General features: G+C 49.0%; 1 protein-coding gene across 1 annotated transcript in view; it reads left to right on the forward strand.

Moving 5' to 3' along the window:
* Positions 1-279: 279 nt before the first annotated feature.
* Positions 280-20837, forward strand: part of LOC138511138 (zinc finger protein 84-like) — a 193587-nt gene continuing 173029 nt past the window's right edge. Inside the window, exons 1-2 of the mRNA XM_069626628.1 lie at positions 280-546; positions 5957-6033. The gene's annotated coding sequence lies outside the window, so the exon portion shown is untranslated. The remainder of the gene's footprint in view (positions 547-5956; positions 6034-20837) is intronic.

Consider the following 20837-nt stretch of genomic DNA (forward strand, 5'->3'; position numbering starts at 1 on the left):
TTATGGCGGAACGCATCAATTCCACTCGACGGGAATCGTCCTTTCCTGCTCTGAAAATACCACTGTATCTCCCATCTCTTCCAAAAGCTTCTGAGCGGGGGATGTCACGTGTCTTGCTGCGGAGTACATCATTACTGCGCATGCTCTCCTGATCAGTATCTATGCACTGCGCATGTCTGTCGTCCGGCTTTGGGGCTCATGACGCAGCATCTCCCATCTCCTCCATAAGCTTCTGAGCGGGGGATGTGTCTTGCTGCGGAGTACATCATTACTGCGCATGCTCTCCTGATCAGTATCTATGCACTGCGCATGTCTGTCGTCCGGATCAGTAGCTCCCTTTTGCGCATGCTCCACTGATGAGTGTCTGCGCATGTCTGTTTACCGGGCCCAAAGCCTGGATTTGCTGCCTGGAGCCTGACTCTCCACGGGACCCCAACAAGGAAAAGACGAGGCCGAGGATCTGCAGTCCCGGGAACGCGGAGCGAGTAGAGGCGCCCCCCTCGCCCATCCCCGCCGGCCATCGGTCTAGGCCGCGAATTCCAGCTGGTGAGATTCCCCGTTCCCCCGCCGCGTGCTAGCGCCTAGAGGAGCTGCGCCAGGCGCTATTCCCAAGGACCCTCACCCCAGTGTCTCCCTCCGAGAGCACCCCTGCCCCCGACCCTCTACCCTCATCACCAGGGGTCGGAGTGTTAAAAGAGGCAGTGGAAGGAGGTCCCCTCTGCTCCCCCCACCCCCCCACTTCAGAACCCGCCCCTCCCCCACAACGCTGTGATTTACCCCAGTGCCAGCAAGACTGGCGAGGGCAGAATAAGGAAATGCCCTCATACAAGCAGCATTAGTCTGCCATTGCCCCCCACAAGATGCAGCTGTGTGCTGCCCCCACCCCCCCCTTCTCTCCCAATCGCCCCAGAGTCCCCACTAACTTTGGAACTCGCAGCGGGTGTCTGTTGCCGACGCATTCATCCATATGTATCTATATCCCATAGGGTGACGAGATCCCTTACTCTCCTTTCCCCAGCTTGCCCCCTCCCCCACTCCCCTGACCCCAGGAAAGAACATTTGGAAGACAGATTTCTAGTTGCAGAACCTCTTTTGAGCTGAACATGCAGCTAATTCTACTTGGGCAATACTGTTGCTCTCCCAGGCTTTTTGTCCTTTCAAAGTTGACCAGAGCCACAGTGGTTGCTATCAAGGAGGGGGGAGGGGAGGGCGAATCTCAGATGTGGAGCAATGTGAAAACACAGGTGATATTGGTGACTGGGCAGCTCTGCTTCTGTGGTGGGCATCTCTGGGGCCTGAACAATACTGAATCGTTTTATCAGACGCTTCAGTTGAGTGTTTCATTTGAGAATTCATTTTCTGTTCATGTACTGTAATGGCCTATATAAAGTATGTCTCGATACGCATTTTCACTATTGTACTCGTCATTTATATAGTGCCCTTTCCCCATTTGTATGGCCTCAACGTGCTTTATGGTTGGAATGCTTTCGGGGACCGCAGTACATGTGTGGGAGATTATAATAGTTATTTGAAAGTTTTAAAGGTGTGTGTGCGTGTGCGTGTGTCTGTGCATTTTGCCAGATTAGGACTTTTCTGGCTAATCTCCAGTTAGGAGCCCCGAGGTCAGGCAAGTGAGCGGGTTACTATTGGTGCTTTAGGATAGAGTGCTAGTGTCGGACATTCCATGTATGCCCAACTAGGCTGACATTTTGTGTAAGTTGTCGCTGTGTACTAATGGCAGAGGTTTTGAGGTACACCAGAGGTTTCAGTGTAGATGGCTATGCAAGCTGCTAGACCAGAATTGCATAGCCATAGATTCTTCTGCCCTAACCAAGATGCCCTAAAGAAGGTAACAGAAGCGGTTGTGGCTTAAAGAGGAGTTACGCCAGCCACTTCCAACATCTTGCAAAAATACCAACCCGGAGATGATCCAGGATACTTCTTTACGAACTTTGAAAGAGTGGCCAGAAATTCCCACTGGCCTGCAGACAAATGGGGTCATTACATTGCGCCACTACTAACCGGAACTATGCAAGGTGCCTACCAGGCCGCTAACCCTAACGGAGACACCGCCTATGCAGAAATTAAAAGAACCATACTAGAAAGGATGGGCGTAGACGAGGAAGCCTACCGACAGAAATGAAGAGAAACCAAACTTCGCAATAGAGAGACCCCCAGGCAATTGTATTATCGAGTACATGATGCAGCAGAAAGATGGCTGAAACCAGCCAACAGCTCAATTCCGGAAATCCTCGAAAAAGTGAAACTCGTACAGTTTGTGGGCGCCCTTCCGAGTGCCATGCAACGGTGGGTCAGACAACACCATAGACCCACCCTGAACGAAGCCATAGATATCGCCTCTGCCTTCCAAAAGGCAAGAGGAAACAGACTCGGACAAGTAGAAATGCCCAAACCACACATTCCCCGAACTCCGGACGTCATGGCTGCCAAGCCCCCTCGAGTGGAACCCAAAGGAACCCCTGGACCCCGTCCAACAAACAACCCCAGTGCTTTGATTTTGGGGAGTGGGGGCATATATATCCCGGTTCTGCCCAAGGAAAAACAGACCGGAACCCATGGAGATCGGACTCACAGAGTCGGGAATACCGAAGAAGACGGGATCCCTACATGGTGGAGGTTCGAGTTGACGGAGTACCACGCCAAGGCCTGATCGACAGCGGAAGTGAACAAACCGCCATACGTCCGGAAGTAAGTGTACGTCCGGAAGTAAGTGTATCAGGGAAAAGGGGTGAAGAGATGCCGGTTAAATGTGTACACAGGGATGTCAGGTTGTATCCTTCAGAGCAGGTGACCCTAGAGGTAAACAGGGTTATCACACCAATGGAGGTAGCCGTCATGCCACACCTACCCACACAAGTGTTAGTAGGCACTGATTTACTGTCTTCACGGATCATGCCCCTCTACAATGGTTGGCCAAGCACAAAGATTCCAACCAACGTGTGTTAAGGTGGTTTCTTACACTTCAGGAGTTTTGTTTCGAAACCATACACAAACCGGCTGCCTTCCAGCTGGTACCTGACTATCTATCAAGAAGCATTGATCAGCCCGATCGGCTGAAATCTTCAGGGGTTGTATGTAATGACCCAGACATGGGGGTCCACACAACCCAGGAATATGGAAGGGAGACCTACGGGCTGGGAAAAGAATCAAACGCGACCTGTATGGTAGGCAAGTGGTGGGAACACACAGGCAAACCCAACCTACCCCGAACAGAGGAACTAAATGAGTGGGAGAGCATAACATCAGTGCTTGGGAATGCATGGAATAATGATAAGAACCCCGAACAGCCGACCATGGGTCAGCCCGCAGAGACGAGGTTACCGAAACGTACCCACGAGGACGAAAACCCCGACTCCACGGGCCGAGAGACAGAGAGCTGTGTCCAGCCGGGAAGGTCCCGCCTCGCCAGAGCGACACTGAAGTGCTCCTCCTACAGGCCGAGGTGACCCATGCATGCTCATCCAGTGCTCCTCCTACAGGCCGGGGTGACCCAGGCATGCGCATCCAGTGCTCCTCCTACAGGCCGGGGTGTCCCAGGCATGCGCATCCAGTGCTCCTCCTACAGGCTGAGGTGACCCATGCATGCTCATCCAGTGCTCATTATTAGTTTGGGGTAGTCCGCGCCACCTGTTAGCCGAATCTATTGCTTTAGAGTACAGATATGGAGAAAGGGCAAATGAGGAGGGACACCGAGCTTGAAGGTGGTGTTTGCTCACTCATTGGGCCTCATCATGACATCGGCGGTAGCGTTGGCGCTATTAGCGCGGGGGCTATAAGCGCGACCGCCATAGCCCCCGGCGCTAATAGCGCGGGATCACGAGTTGGGCGAACTAGGAAGTCCCCATTCCCCATTGAGCCCATTCGGGAATGCCCCATTCCCCATTGGGCTCAATGGGGGAATTTCGCGCTCATACCGCCGGCGGATTTTCCGCCGGCGGTATGAGCGCGGATTTCAAACCAGCTCAGAGCTGGCTTGAAATACGCCAAAGCCCTGATTCGGCAGACCCTTAAATCTGGCGGTAATAGCGCTACCGCCAGATTTAAGGGTTACCGGCGAGGTCGTGATGAGGCCCATTGACTGGCCATGGACATGCCAATCCGTGTAAGCAGTCCCAACCAGTTCACAATCCCCCCTCGCCTTCCCCCACCACAGATGCCCTGTAGAAGATCTACCCAGGAGGATATCTCAAGAATATATCTCGGGGGCAACGCTGCGCTTGATACAGTAGATCCATACTCCACCGCCATCACCCCCACCACAGATGCGCTGTAGCAGATCTACCTGGGAGGATAGCTCAGGGGCAACACTGCACTTGATGCAGTAGATCCATACTCCCCTCCACAGATGTGCTGTAGAAGAACTACTCAGGAGGATAGCTCGGGGCAATGCTGTGCTTGATGCAGTAGATCTATTCTCCCTGCCATCACCCACCACAGATGCGCTGTAGCAGATCTACCCAGGAGCATAGCTCGGGGCAATGCTGCGCTTCATGCAGTAGATCCATACTCCCTGCCATCGCCCCACCACAGATGTGCTGTAGCAGATCTACCTGGGAGGATAACTCTGGTGCAAATCTGTGCTTGATTCAGTAGATCCATACTCCTCTCCACAGATGCGCTGTAGAAGAACTACTCGGGAGGATAGCTCTGGGCAATGCTGTGCTTGATGCAGTAGGTCTATACTCCCCACCATCCCCCCACCACAGATGCGCTGGAGCAGATCTACCCGGGAGGATATCTCGGGGACAACGCTGCGCTTGATGCAGTAGATCCATACTCCCCCACCATCCCCCCACCACAGATGCGCTGGAGCAGGTCTACCCGGGAGCAAAGCTTTGGGGGCAATGCTGCACTTGATGCAGTAGATCCATACTCCCTGCCATCGCCCCACCACAGATGTGCTGTAGCAGATCTACCTGGGAGGATAGCCCTGGGGTAACGCTGCGCTTCATACAGTAGATCTATGCCCCCACCACAGATGCGCTGTAGCACATCTACCCAGGAGGATAGCCCGGGGGCAATGCTGTGCTTGATGCAGTAGATCCATACTCCCCGCCATCCCCCCACCACAGATGTGCTGTAGCAGATCTACCCGAGGGTATAGCTCTGGGCAACGCTGCGCTTGATGCAGTAGATCCATACTCCCACAATATATGCGCTCTAGCAGATCTACCCAGCAGGATAGATCGGGGGCAATGCTGCGCTTGATGCAGTAGATCCATACTCCCCACCACAGATGAGCTGTAGCAGGTCTACCCAGGAGGATAGCTGGGGGGGCCACACTGCACTTGATGCAGTAGGTCCAAACCTCCCCACCACAGATGCACTGTATCAGGTCTACCTGGGAGGATAGCTGGGGGGGGGGGGCAATGCTGCGCTTGATGCAGTAGATCCACACTCCCCACCCCAGATGTGCTGCAGCAGATCTACCCGGGAGCATAGCTCGGTGGCAGCGCGTTTGCCTTGGAAGAAGTTTCAATCCCCTTCCAGCGCTTCGAGCCTGGGCTCCAGTAGCAAGCGCGTGTGTTATAAAAGATAAATGACCCCTTCTCCTTAGCTGCCGTTTCCCTCATTGACATCCAAGCATGTTGTCGCTACCTCTCTACATCCTCCAGTGTCACTCACTCTGCTCTTAGATGATGGATCTTGAGTGCTGCAGCTCCCCTGCTGTCTACCCTACTGCCACTCATTCATCTTCTTGACCCAGTTCCCTGATAACCACTTTGTTCACTGCTGTCATCCCCCATTCCCGGCTATGCCCGTCCACCTCCCCCCCAATCCCCCACCTGCAAATTCCCCACTATTTTGCAAAGTATCTGTGGGGACATAGTAATTGTCAAAACTCCATTTTGTTTAGAACCATGGCGGGACACTCAAGATGTCAACTTGCAGTGTTTGCACAGCACTAACTTTTGATGTGTTGATGTTTGTCTAGGTTAGCCATATAGCGCCGACATGTAACTGTACCACCACTTCTGAGAGCTGAAACACTGGAAGCATGCGGCAAGGAAGGTATGCATCTCTAATCCTCACTGAAACCATAACTGTCCTCGGAGGGGCAGGGGGGTGTTTTCTGAAGGCGTTCCCCTAGAAGGAAGGCTCTATTCAGCATGTACTGTACAAATGTGATGTAATGTTTGACTAATAATCAGTCACTTGTCCGCATGTATAAATTGTGAACTGAGCTGCACATTTTGCTTAATTGTGAACATCTGTTTCATTTGGAGTGTATGACTCAGTACTGTAGATATGACCAGTGTAGATCAGCATGTTCTAAAAAAATTAACTTCTGTTCCCGTCATCCAAGCATATGCTCCTGTGTCACTAACAACATTAACTGAATTCTGTCCCGTTTATAGCACATGTCAAGCCTTTACTGTTGCTGGTAAGTAAGGGCTGGTCTAGTAAAGGGACCCTGCTGCTCGAGTTTCTGTGTTCGGGAAGTAAAGGACATGGACTGGTAAAGGAAACCTGCTGAGGAAACCTGCTGCTCCAGTTTCTGGGCCTCATTACGACCCAGGCGGTAAGGGGTTAATGGCAGCGTAAACAGCGCCGACCCTTACCGCCTGAGTACGAGGTCCCTTAGCGCCATGGCGGATTTAACACCTGCTTTTAGCAGGTGTTAAAATCCATGGCGCTAAGGGACCATGGAGTTAATTACGCCACCGTAATTTACGGTGGCGTAATTAACGCCTTCCCCACTCCCATTATGCCCTATGGGGCAAAAATGGGAATGGGGAAGGGTAAATGGGGATTGGGGACTTACCGCCCCGCCAAGGTCGGAATGGGGCGGTAAGTCCGCCAACCACCATGGCGTATACGTAGTTTACGCCATGGTGGTAAAGTCACGGCCCAGGCGGTAACTTACCGCCTGGGTCGTAATGAGGCCCTCTGTGTTGGGGAAGTTAAGGACATGGGGGGTCATTCCGAGGTTGGAGGTAAGGGATTACCGGCACCTGTAAGGGCACCGATGGCGGTAATCCCTTACCTCCGTATTCCGAGTTCCCTTTGCGGGTCCCTCTTTACCTCCTGCTTTTAGCAGGAGTAAATTACGGGACCCGCAAAGTGACCTTGGAGTAAATTACGGCACCGTAATTTACGGTGCCGTAATTATCTCCTTCCCCATTCCCATTGAGCCCTATGGGGGCAGAAATGGGGATGGGGAAGGGCTATGGTGAATGGGGAATTACCGGCCCATCCAACCTTGGAATGGACCGGTAATTACTCCATTCACCATGCCGGTATTTCATGGAGTAAATAGCTCCATGGTTGCCAACCATGGAGCTATTTACTCCATGGTGTAGTCCTAACTCGGAATGAGGGCCATGGACTGGTAAAGGAAACCTGCTGCTCCAGTTTCTGTGTTGGGGAAGTAGAGGACATGGACTGGTAAAGGAAACCTGCTGCTCCAGTTTCTGTGTTGGGGAAGTTAAGGACATGGACTGGTAAAGGAAACCTGCTGCTCCAGTTTCTGTGTTGGGGAAGTTAAGGACATGGTAAAGGAAACCTGCTGCTCGAGTTTCTGTGTTAGGGGAAGTAAAGGACATGGTAAAGGAAACCTGCTGCTCGAGTTTCTGGGCCTCATTACACGGTAGGCGGTAAGAAATGCGATTTACCGTCATGGCGCTATTAGCGTGTCTGCCATCGTAGGAGACCGCTAATAGCGTTCCATTACGAGTAAGCGGACACGCGCATAGGGCCATGCCGGTAAATGACCCTACCGCCATGGCGCAAAAGCACCTTTCCGGCTCCGACCAAAGTGCTGATAGCACCTCCGCCCTCATGCTGCATGCTATTAGCGATCACCGCTATTAGCGGTCACCGCTGTTAGCGCTCACTACTATTAGCGGTCACCGTAAAACACCGGAACCGGAAATAGCGTCATCGCACAGGAACGGGAAAGAGCCCGGCGGCCATCTTTAAAAACACAATCCATTGCCATCCCCTGCACTCAGGACCTGCAGCAACACCACGACTGGCAAAACCACATCCCACAAGAACAAACAATGCCCAAGGCCCTAAAGAAAGCCGATGCGCGCCAGCGCAAAGAACGCTTCTCAAACGAGGAATTGAAAATGCTGGCAGACACCCTGGCTGCAAATGCAGACGTAGTGTTTGCTAGCGACATGCGGCGCCCTGCACTCCTGAGAAAAAAGGAGATCTGGGCTGAGGTGGCGCAGAAAGTCAGTGCGGTGGGCTCCACACCCCCGCACCGTAAAGGACGTGCGCAAGCGGTGGGATGATCTGCGCCTCCGTGTACGCAGCATTTTATCGGCCAACAGGAATCTGGCCATGGGCACAGGAGGCGGAGGAGGATCCCCGATGAAGATGCAGGAGTGGGAGGAGACATGTGCCAGCACCATTGGCATAGAATCCATCGAGGGAGTGGGCCGAATGGAGTGTGGTGTGGCAACAACGTCAGACGGAGGTGAGTGACCATGCAAAACACTGCAATGCTAAGCATGAGTCCCTCCCCCAAATGTGAAATGGGAATTAGCTAATGGATGGGGTCATCACACACACATGTACACAACCCTGCATATATGCCGTGCACATCCCCACACAACCACATGCATGCAGCACCTCACACACGTGTCACCCTGACACATGTCCGGATGACCCATCCATCTGGCCAACAACCTGCAGGCCCAAACTAGATGTCCAAATCCAAAGAACTGCAGCAACAACAACATATGCATGATGCACGTTGACCCATCACTGATGCTATCCCTGTCTTGCTCCCCCACAGGGTCACATTCTGACAGTGAGGAGCTGGACTCTGCAACGCAGGCCCCACCACCCAAAAAGCAGGCCAAGGGAAAGGATGCAGGCACCAGGCCCAGTACATCGAGGGGCACTGGGATATCTGGAGTGGCCCAGCGTTCAAAAGCCACACATGCACCGACCACACCAAGGGTCGAAATGCCATCCGACACTGTGGTAGCACCCCCACCACCCACCCCCACCACTCAGGAGCCAGTGCCAGAAGGCACGCCGTCCGCAGCCAATAGCTCCGTCGGGGAAGCAGCAGCCACGGCACCTATGAGTGATGTGGACGACCCATGTCCGACACCGGAAGGGCAGCGTACACCCAGCACCCAGCTGTCCCCACTCCACAGCCCATGCAACACATCCAATGGCAGCATCCATGAGGTGCATGCCGGAGATTTAATGGATGGGTCATTCAGTCCCGTGGCGAGCTCACCTGATGTCGGCCACATGCAGCAAGCTGCGCCGAGGAGCAACAGGGGCAGGGCCGCAGACGACAGCATGAGCCTGATACGACAGCGCCAGGAGGAGCTCAATGCCCTGGTTGCCCGGCAAGTGAGCGAGGCTGCCTCGACCAGGGAGGAGATCCGGGGGTTGTCAAGGGACATGAAAGCTGCCATGGACAGCAACACGACGCGCCTATGTGACGAGATGGCCGCTGAGAGGCAGGTCCTAACGCGCATTGCTGAGGCGATGGAGAGCATGCGTCACACACAGGGAGCAGATCAACCAGCCACCCCCTCGTCTACTAGCTCCGACCAAACAACCATCCTGCGCAGGTCCAGCCGGTCCTTGCGGCGGTCAGACTCACAACCCCCCAATGGTGGTAGTGGAGGAGGGAAGTAGGGCCAGCCTGTCCCTGTTGACACTTGGAGACTAATGCAGCACTGATGTGCACACCATGTTTGGTGGAGTTGTGGGGGGAGGGGGGTGAGGGTGTTTGGGGGAGTTGTGGGGGGAGGGGGGTGAGGGTGTTTGGGGGAGTTGTGGGGGGAGGGGGGTGAGGGTGTTTGGGGGAGTTGTGGGGGGAGGGGGGTGAAGGTGTTTGGGGGAGGAGGGTGAGGGTGTTTGGGGTGGAGGGTACATGCACGTTTGAATGACATAATGCTCAATACACACGTAATGGCATGGATAATCACATGACTGGACATTGATTATTGTGTATGTGTGCTTTATTGTTGAAGGGTGCACTGTGTTTATGTCCTCCATACACCCCGTGCCCTGAGCTGAACATCAATTGCACCCTCCTAATCCATGTGCATCAGAAACAATGGTCTATCAGGTGCTGCCGCACAGCACGTCCCTCATGGGCATCGCCACCTGCATGACCTGCAGCCCCCTCTCCTCCATCCTCATCCCCGTCATCATCCTCAGACGGTGGTCGCAGTTCAATGTCAGGGGGCATTGGCACATTCCGTCTGATACACATTGTGAAGCATGACACATGCCATGGTGATCTTGGCCACCTTCTCATGCCCGTACAGGAGTGCCCCGCCCGACCTGCTGAGGCACCGGAAGCGTTCCTTCAATAGGCCGAATGTCTGCTCGATCACCACGCGGGTACGGGTGTGTGCATTATTGTAGTCCTCTCCGTGCCTGTTCTGTGGGTTCCGCACAGGGGTAAGGAGCCACCTCTTCAGGGGATAACCTGCATCACCTGCATGGGTGCAACAATGGGTATGTGTAAATGTCCACATCATGTGGAGCGTGCACATATCACACAAACAAACATAGGATTTACAATGACATCCACTGATCCAAGCACGCATGGCAATCAGGGTAACTGCAATGTGGGAAGGTGAGGTGGTCCTTGCAAGTGGACATGCACCATGCATGCATACGGCAGGGATTGCCATGTCCCGCCTGAGTTTAAGTGATTAGTGTTTCCTGGCCCTGGCAACGTTAGTGCCACACTGCTAGTACACTGCCATTCCTTAGTTGATGTCCCCATGCTGTTCAATGGCAATTCAGTGGTGGGGTACGGGTGTGGCTCACTACAATGGCTATAGGGGATCCATTTGTATGCACTCATGTGCGCGGACCATTTCTGATGTTGTTCAGCGTACATTTCAGATGTGATTTTGATATGCATGTTGCTGATTTGTGTAATGGGGGGAATGGTGTGTTGTGCGGTGTGCATGTTGTTTGGAATGGCCTGTTTGGCGTAATGGATGGATATGTTTGTCGTGGCACTCACTTCCAGCATGTGGTTTTGTGTCTGGTCCATTGTGGGCTGCCTCACTGTACAGTGATGCAAATATGTATGTCCATTCTTCTCATGACAAGAATGGTTGTAGAGGTGCACACTGGGTTAGTTAGGGTACAGAAGTGTTTATATGTATACTGATACTTCGTAGTGCTCCCTGTTAGGATCTATGCTACTAGACCCAAAGTGTAAAGAGAAAAGGGGAAGGTATCGCAAAGCACAACTCGCGATACAAACAGGGGCACAAACTGTAGCAAACCAATAGTTGCTAAAACATTTTTAGGAGCTTAATACTTCCAAGTAAGACAGTTCAAGAATAATTCAAAAAAGAGGAAACTTTTTTATATTCCATTTCAAAATAAACATTAGTCAAAGTAAATAGACGACAATAAGTTCTTGTCAATAATTTTGCAACAATTTCAAAAAACAAGTTTCATATAAAGGAATCTCGACATAAAAAATTATAAGTTACATTTGTCAAAGAGCATGTTTAGGTTATACATACAGTTGTTGACCAATTATTATATTCAAATATTATACACTGATATCTAGACAGGGAAATATTACTGCTGTTGTGTCTTCTGTCCTATACTACGTGTTTCGGGTCGTCAATAACCCTTCTTCAGGTAATGATATCAGATAATTCTTTCTGAAAAATTAATGGGAGGTAATTAATATAACTGCGTTTTTTCTGAGAAGTCAAAAAAGAAGAAAAAGAAGAAGAACCAAAACTAAGGGCCGTGATAATTAGTCACTTAACTAACCTGTATTGGAGGGCAACAAATTTGGTCAGTGTTCGCAAGAAGTTCACTCTGTAGATTTCCTGAACCTAAAGGTGACAGAAAGTGATATACTGTCAAGCTAGAGGTGGATGTCAGTAGTGAGTAAATCGGCGATCTGGAGTGGGACCAGTAGCGCAACGAGGCGCTGGGTCCCACTCTCAGATCGGCAAACTAAAAAGAAGAGTTTAATTAGCTCACCTATCAGGGTAATCAATGGTCCGTATGGAGATCGTGGGGTACTTCCACTGTTCTTAGCCGCAATTTGGAGGAAACATACAGTCAGCTGTAATCAAGGAGTAAGATATTATAGTTTTTGAATTTGTCTTGAAGATACAAGATCAAATTAAGTTCTTTGGCTTATATTGTTAGGGGTTACCTGGAGCCGAGCGTGTAGTTTAACTTCATAGGTGGAAGTGGAGGTGTTGCTGTTCGACGCCGTTACACTTCTCAAAAGTGATAAGACCGGTAAGGTCCCAGCGATTATATTGTTGTTATAGTATTCTGTTGCGAAAGAGGGGAAAAAGATTGCACCCCTGTATTAGTCTATTTACATCAAGACCGCAACTTGTCTAGCGGGTTTGTGTTTGTCATGGAAGCGAAAAGGTTACCTATTGTCCTGAGTCCGAGTCTCGCTCTCCACTTGTCTAGCGGGAGTACCGCGGGCTTCCTGTTTCTCCTTCGGTTTCAACGTTGCTAATGGCAACATGTAAAAGTAAAAAGACTAGGGTGTACGAACGGTTCTCAGTGGCGGCCATATTGGAAGAGGATAACTCCAATCTATGCTGTTGTATGAGTGTGAGCCGACTCAGTTAGCTATTCGAATGCCATTAGTTCACAGGTTTATCCTAAAAATTACCCTAACGGTCATTATTCCCTCAGGTTTAGGGATTTGCACAACTGGTTCCCTCTATTATCACCCAACTGCAATAACAGATGTACAAGAAAAAAAGAGTACTTATAGTGATCAACAGTGGTGATAGACATTAAATCACAAACAATTGCAGTGAATAATTCAATAAGGAGGTATACCCAATCAGATCTCAAACCACAGTAATGAACATTCAATCACAGAGTTCTGTAAACAACAGACCATCACAAAAAACAATACAAATCCCATTCTAAATTCATTCCCCGAGGGGCCATGGAGTCCAATTTGTCTATCCAAAACGTTTCCCTTTGTTGGAGTAATCATTGTAAGTTGCCTCCTCGTCTGGGTAATTTAACATGTTCTAAAATTACAAACTGCATTTGTGCAATTGTGTGATTTCATTCATTGAAATGTTGTGCTACAGGAGATTTCATAAGTTTTAACCGCACATTTGATTTATGTTCACACCATCGTTGTTTTGCTTTCCTGCCTGTAAGGCCCACATAATAGAGCCCACAGGGACACTTAATGCCATAAATCACACTCGTGGTGTCACATGGCGAGGTGTGATTTAATGCGATCTGATTGCCTTTATGTGGATGATGAATGTAATTACCTTGTAGAACATTGTGGCAACAGTTACAATTGTTACATGGGAGAGTTCCCTTAAAATTGCTCAATTGTGTTTTCTTAGCTGAGAAGTCTGATTTAATCAGACAATCTCGCATTGACTTGCTCTTGTTGTAGGCAAAAAGTGGAGGTGTCGGGAACAAGTTTACTAGTTTAGGATCTAGTGACAATTTCTCCCAATTGTTCTTCACTATCTTTTTAATCTGTCTGCTTTGTTGTGAATAAGTAGTGACATACACTATGTCTGCAGTATTTCTTTTGACAGCTGGGCTCAAAGCTTGTTGTCGTGTAATGTTCTTGACTTTTTCTTTATCCTGTTGTAGTCTTGTCTGGTCATACCCTCTCGAAAGTAATTTCTTAGTTAGTTCATTTGCTTTCTTTTCAAATTCATCCTCTTCGGACACAATTCTTCGGTATCTCAATAGTTGACTCAACGGAATACTTTCAATCGTTGTTCTTGGATGAAAGCTGGATGCAAGAAGAAGACTGTTCCTATCTGTTGATTTAGTGAATACCGTGGTAGAGAGTTTCCCTTGATGTTCATATACCATTACATCCAAAAATTCCAGTGATGTTCTACTCTTTTTGTATGTAAATTTGATTCTTTGTGCCAGTGTGTCCATAAACATAAAGAATTGTGTTAGTTCTTCTTCTGTTCCACTCCAGATACCGAAGAGGTCATATATGTACCTAGTGTAGAGCTTCAATTTTTGATTCCACATTTGATTGTTGAGTACGTTCGTTTCTTCTAGGTATGTCATGAAAATATTTGCGTAACTAGGGGCCATCGCGGCGCCCATTGAGGTTCCAGAGATTTGAATATAGTATTTGTCCTCGAACATGAAAAAGTTATTGTTCAAAACGATTGTAAGTAACTGCATAATGAACAGTCTGTCAGACTTAATATTGCTGGTTGTTCTTAGAAGTGCCCATTCAATCGCCTCAAGTCCTGCCTGATGTGTAATGTTTGTATAGAGACTGGTAACATCCATAGTGAACATTATATCCGTATTTGGATCATAGGTGATCGTTGTCAATTTCGATAGAAAGTGGTTGGTGTCTTTAATGTAGGAGTGAGCCTGTTGTGCTAAAGGTTGAATTATTTTATCGATGTATTTTGCCAATGGTTCCAAGAGGCTATTGCTAGCCGCTATTATTGGACGTCCTGGTGGATTCCGTAGATCTTTATGGATTTTCGGTAAAACATAAATAACCGGCATAATGGGATGTGAATTTGTCAAAAATGCTTTAGTTTTATATGAAATAATTTCCTCTTGTTCTGCTGTTTCTAAAGTTTTCTTGATTATTTCCCTCACTTGTTCAGTTGGATCTGTATTGACTTCCATATAGGTCTCTGTGTCAGCAAGTTGTCTTTCCACTTCCGCTTTATATTTTGATGTATCCAGTATCACCAAAGCTCCGCCCTTGTCAGCTGGTTTAATTATTATTTCTGTATTTTGCCAGAGTCTATCGAGTACTTGTTTTTCCCTCGCCATCAAATTTGTGCGTTGTTTCCTTTTGAAATTGATTTTTTTAAAGTCATTCAGGACATATTTTTGGAAGGATTCTAAAATACAATTCTGAACCTGAGGAGCAAACGTGCTTTTGGATTTCTTTTCCAGAAATTCAGATTGAGTCTCTTTTTCAGGTACCTCAATGGAGTCAAAAAATACTTTGAGCTTCATCTTACGCATTAGTTTAAAGAAACTGATTTTTTCTTTCAGTAAGGTGCTTGAATAGTGAGGAACAAATGAGAGGCCTTTTTGAAGCGTCTGGTGTTCAAATTGACTTAACTGATATTTAGAGATGTTGACTACTAAGTCTTCTTTGTTTACTAAGTCTTCTTTGTTTGAGGAGGCACTTTTTTTGGTGGATTTCTTTTTTTTGCTGCGTCGGATCTTAGCCGGTCTAAAAAAGAATAAGATGTCGGTAGTGTCTCAGAAGTTGGTGCTGTAGACGTGCTAGGCGTTTGACTAAAGCCACGTAGTTCTTTCTCTGGTGTTCGTGGCTGTTGTGGACGTTCGTTGGCTTCTTGTTGGTTTTCTATCTCACCACTAGAGGCTTCAGAGGTGTTTGTAGAGTTGTTCGGAGTCGGTTTATTCTTATTGAAGAAGGGTCGTTTATTTCTTGAAGGGTCCTGTTGTTGATAGTATTCTTTCCATGTATATACAATGTCTAGTTTATAGTCCAATGTATCTCTCCTGAATTTTCGAACTTTCTTTGTTTCCAGACCTGTTTTGAAGTCGTCTAATTTGCTGTTCACTTCCTCTAGGTTCTTCTTCTTTTTCTTCTTTTTTGACTTCTCAGAAAAAACGCAGTTATATTAATTACCTCCCATTAATTTTTCTGAAAGAATTATCTGATATCATTACCTGAAGAAGGGTTATTGACGACCCGAAACGCGTAGTATAGGACAGAAGACACAACAGCAGTAATATTTCCCTGTCTAGATATCAGTGTATAATATTTGAATATAATAATTGGTCAACAACTGTATGTATAACCTAAACATGCTCTTTGGCAAATGTAACTTATCATTTCTTATGTCGAGATTCCTTTATATGAAACTTGTTTTTTGAAATTGTTGCAAAATTATTGACAAGAACTTATTGTCGTCTATTTACTTTGACTAATGTTTATTTTGAAATGGAATATAAAAAAGTTTCCTCTTTTTTGAATTATTCTTGAACTGTCTTACTTGGAAGTATTAAGCTCCTAAAAATGTTTTAGCAACTATTGGTTTGCTACAGTTTGTGCCCCTGTTTGTATCGCGAGTTGTGCTTTGCGATACCTTCCCCTTTTCCCATTCTTCTCATGACACCAGTTCACGCCCAGTTGGAGTATGCATCTCCCCCCCCCCAATCACGCCCAGGTGGAGTATGCATCCCCCCCCCACTCACAATCCACATCACACTGACATGTGGTTGGCCTGCTACTCACCAAGTAGCCACGAACGTTGTCCAGCATGTCGCTCCATGTATCGTGGTATTGTCGAGTTCCGCAGGACCATTGCATCATGGGTTGAACCGGGATATCGGGCACAGCAATGTGTGATGATCTTGTTGGAGTCACATACCATTTGGACGTTGATGGAGTGGTATTGCTTTCTCTTACGGTACACTGCCTCATTGGCATGTGGGACCACCAGTTCAACATGGGTACAGTCGATGGCCCCGATGCAACTTGGGATGCCTGCCAGTGAATGGAAGCCAACTTTGGTGTTGGAGATCTCCTGGGCAGTCCGTGGCATGTATATGTGTTGACTTGTGTGCTTCAGGAGGGCATCGAGCACCTGGTTCAGTGTGCGTGAGAATACTGGTTGTGATATGCCATGCATCTGACCTACCGTATGCTGGTAGGTGCCTGTGGCCAAGAAGTGGAGCACTGTTACTACCTTCAGTAGAGGGGGGATGGCAGTACGGATGTCAATGAGACTCACAATGTCGTTGTATATCATGTCTACAATGGTGGTGATGGTATCCCAGTCCAGACGGTACAGGGTGTGTATCTGCTCAGGGGTTAGGTTGACTGGACTGGCTCTGATCCTGCGAATTGGTGGCTGCCTCTGTGGTATCACTAGGTGCACTGGTGGTGCTTGCTGCGCCTGTCTTGCCCTCCTCCTCCTCCTGCGTCTCCTCTGTGCTGCCTGTTGTTGTAGCTGCTGCACTGCAATCATGTCCTCTAGCCCATGTAATGCTGCTAGTATTGCATCCATCTTGGTGTGGGAATGGGTGTGGGGAGGGGTGTGGTGTGCTCTTTTGTGCTGCTAGTCTCCATTGCCTCCACCTGTGCTGATTTTGTCCACCTGTGGCAGGTGGGAACTCTGCTGTGCTCTTTTTACGTGTGGTTCGCGATGCCGGTATTAGCGCCTTGCCGGTAAGGGTTTTTTGGGTCTACTACATGCCGGTATTGCCATGTACGCATGGCTCGTGATTCCGTGATATTAGCGCTATGCCGCTATTTCCGGTCTGAGGGGGCGCGCGCTCACGGACTTGCCGCTAATAGTGCCACCGTACTTAGCGGTGCCGCTAATAGCGGTATGTCCGGGTCGTAATTGGGGAGGGGATTTACCGATACCGGTAATCCCTTACCGGTAACGGTATGTCCCTACCGCCTACCGTGTAATGAGGCCCTCTGTGTTGGGGAAGTAGAGGACATGGGCCCTCATTCCGAGTTAGGACTACACCATGGAGTAAATAGCTCCATGGTTGGCAACCATGGAGCTATTTACTCCATGAAATACCGGCATGGTGAATGGAGTAATTACCGGTCCATTCCAAGGTTGGATGGACCGGTAATTCCCCATTCACCATAGCCCTTCCCCATCCCCATTTCTGCCCCCATAGGGCTCAATGGGAATGGGGAAGGAGGTAATTACGGCACCGTAAATTACGGTGCCGTAATTTACTCCAAGGTCACTTTGCGGGTCCCGTAATTTACTCCTGCTAAAAGCAGGAGGTAAAGAGGGACCCGCAAAGGGAACTCGGAATACAGAGGTAAGGGATTACCGCCATCGGTGCCCTTACAGGTGCCGGTAATCCCTTACCTCCAACCTCGGAATGACCCCCATGGACTGGTAAAGGGACCCTGCTGCTCCAGTTTCTGTGTTAGGGAAGTAAAGGACATAGGGCCTCATTCCGAGTATGGCGGTAAGGGATAGCGGCCACCGGTAACGAGACCGGTGGCGGTAATCCCTTACCGCCATACTCCGAGTTCCCTCTGCGCCCTCGCCCTTAACGCCTGCTTTGAGCAGGTGTTAAAGTCGAGGGCGCAAAGGGGCCTCCAAGCCAATAACGGTGACTGTAATGAACGGTCACCGTTATTTGCATCTTCCCCATTCCCATTGAGCCCTATGGGGGCTCATTTGGGAATGGGGAAGAGCCTTGGTGAATGGGGAATTACCGCCCCGCCAACCTTGGAATGGGGCGGTAATTCTGCCATCCACCAAGGCGCTGCCGGTCCGGGTACGGCGTCAACCAAGGCGTTAATAGCGCCATTGGTTAGCGCCGTACTCGGAATGAGGCCCATAGAGCTCCTGTCTATGGTGATTTTCCCGTGTGGCCTAGTTATATTCTTGTAACAGGCTTCTTTCTCCCCGTTTTGCACTTGGCCATCATTGGTCACCAGGCTGCCAGGAGCTGCTTTCTGAAGCCGGTAATCGCTGGTATCGAAAATAGGGGGGCCAGTGTTTAACAAGTTTTTTTTATTGGCTGTGTGCCTTCTCAGGTTATGAAATTGAACAGTATAGAGTCATATTTGTGTGTCTAAAAACATTGAATTGAAAAATGGAGTAAAAAGAAATCTCCTTTTGTACTTTTACAACCAAAAAAATGCCTGGATACCCTCATAATTTATATGTGTATGGTTGGTGTGCTGGGTGAAAGGGAAGGTGCAGTAAGGAGTTACTTAGGACCCCCCCTTTAAATATTGAATGTAGTTATCATTTGGATATCACCTTTCACCAATGGCATGGTCCCAATACTCTGTAGGGAGAACGTCCTCTGGGGACTGTAGTCCGGGCATGGGAACATTTGTCAGAGGAGTTTAGAATGCATGTGTACAATTTAGTCAAAGCGAAATTGAGCAGGCAAGTAGATGGGTGCTTTGAAGAAAATAAGAGATCATACAAGGTAAATAAAGTTCATTATGTGTCCAGCTAGACCACATTTTTTGTGGCGGTTAACAGCATTCTAATGACAGAGATATTGTGCATTAAGTCGTTGGAAGCGGTGAGTGGCCGCCTTGTCTTTGGATAGTTACCATAAGTATGGAGTGAGATACGTACCCGTCTACTGTTGCTGGCTTCTTGGATTTGTATCTCCGTCGTGTACTTCCTCCTGTGTTCTGCTGAGTATTATTAATTGGGGTCATTCTTACCGTCCTTCAATAAATGTGTGGACGTTCATTGCTGCCCTAGTCATCCTGGGGTGACTAGCTTGCACAAGTGGTCAGGGTGCCAGGGGGGATAGCCATGTCTTGAGGGCCCTCCGGAAGGCCAGGTGGCCTTCTATGCTTTGGATGCTATGGGGCACTGGATTCCAGATAGTGGAAACTTTAAAGGAAGAGATGGAGGTTCCTGTTCTGGTTGATGTGAAAGAAGGGATCACCAGGATGAGAGCAGTGCCTTCACGCAGGTTTCTTTTGGGGTTCTAGATGGTGATTTTCTGTAGAAAGTATTTCGGGTTGCCTTGTGCAGGGCTCAGTGAATGATGCACATGGCTTTGAAAGCGATCCGTCGTCTGACCGCGAGCCAGTTGAAGACTCGGATGGCTGGGCTGATGTTCTCTGGCGCTGTGTACATGGACGATCCCAGCTGCAGAGTTATGGCCCCTTTAGGAGCTTTCTGAGGTGATAAGCAGAGGCGCCCAGGTAGAGAGAGTTGGCGTAGTCTAGTCGGGAGAGGACAACGGATATGATTGCAGTCCCTCTCTAGGGGTAGGAGAGGTAAAGGAAGATACGTCTGAGTATGCTGAGGTATAAGTAGCAGGATTTTGACAGTGTTAATGTGATGTGATAGTCAGGTTAGTGTCTATCGTACAACCCAGGGTTTTAACTGTGGAGGATGCATCAGCGGGGGCCTATGGGGGTAGGCTAGGGAGTCCGTTGAGAGAAGAGGGCCTTCTTTCCACAGAGCATGATTTCTGTTTTTCCGGGTTTGAGACATGGCAATTTAAAGATGATTTGTGTAGTTGTAGCAGGTGAGGTTGTGTGAGCGGATAAGTGCGGGGAGAGGGCTCATATAGAGGTTAAAGAGAACATTTTGACGGACTCTGTTATGGATGGGGCGGCGGTTGAAGTGATGGGAGGGAGGTGGGTGATTTGTATCTATTTGCGAGGAATGACCAGATCCCCCTTAGTGTTATGTCCCTAATTTCGAGGGAGTGGAGTCTATCAATGAGGATGCTGTGGTTGATGCTGTCGAAGGCTGCCGAGAGGTCGAGTAGTACGAGTGTGGTACAGCCCTCTGAGACTACAGTGTTTTTGAGGTCACCCAACATGGAGACATGGGCTGATTCAGTTCCACGAAGGGTTCTGAAGCTGGAAAGGGTGGGGGTGAAAAATGTAATTAGCTTCCATGAAGGTGTAGAGCTTTGAGTTGGCTGTACGGTCCGGTCCCTGCGTTTGGCTACTAAATTGGTCTGTAGTTGGTAGGCAGGAGTGGGTCAAGTAAGGGCTTTTTCAGGAGGGTTTGACGTGAATGTTTTTAAAGCTGCTGGGAAAGTGCCTGAGGTGAGGGAAGCGTTAAGGATGGATCTTGTGATATTGCCTGCACAGGTGAAGATTTCCCTGAGAGGGCTGGGAGCATGGGTCACTTGGTGATCCGATGGACGGCTGCCAGCCAATAACTTGGGTCTAGAGATGGGAGAGAAAGAGGAGAAGATTGGGAGAGTGGGGGAGGTGGCTGGTTGGCAGGTTCATGGGGAGGGCAGGTAATGTGGATGGGAGTGTTGCTAGTTTCATGCCTATGTTGCAGGTTCTTTCTAGCACTATGTTGTAGAAATGGTCTGAGAGGGCCTCGCAGAGAGATTGGGAGATAGGAGAGATGCAGGAGGGTGTCAAG

The sequence above is a fragment of the Ambystoma mexicanum genome, chromosome 6p, assembly GCF_040938575.1.
Source record: "Ambystoma mexicanum isolate Mex_15411 chromosome 6p, UKY_AmexF1_1, whole genome shotgun sequence".
NCBI classification, from domain to species: Eukaryota; Metazoa; Chordata; class Amphibia; order Caudata; family Ambystomatidae; genus Ambystoma; species Ambystoma mexicanum.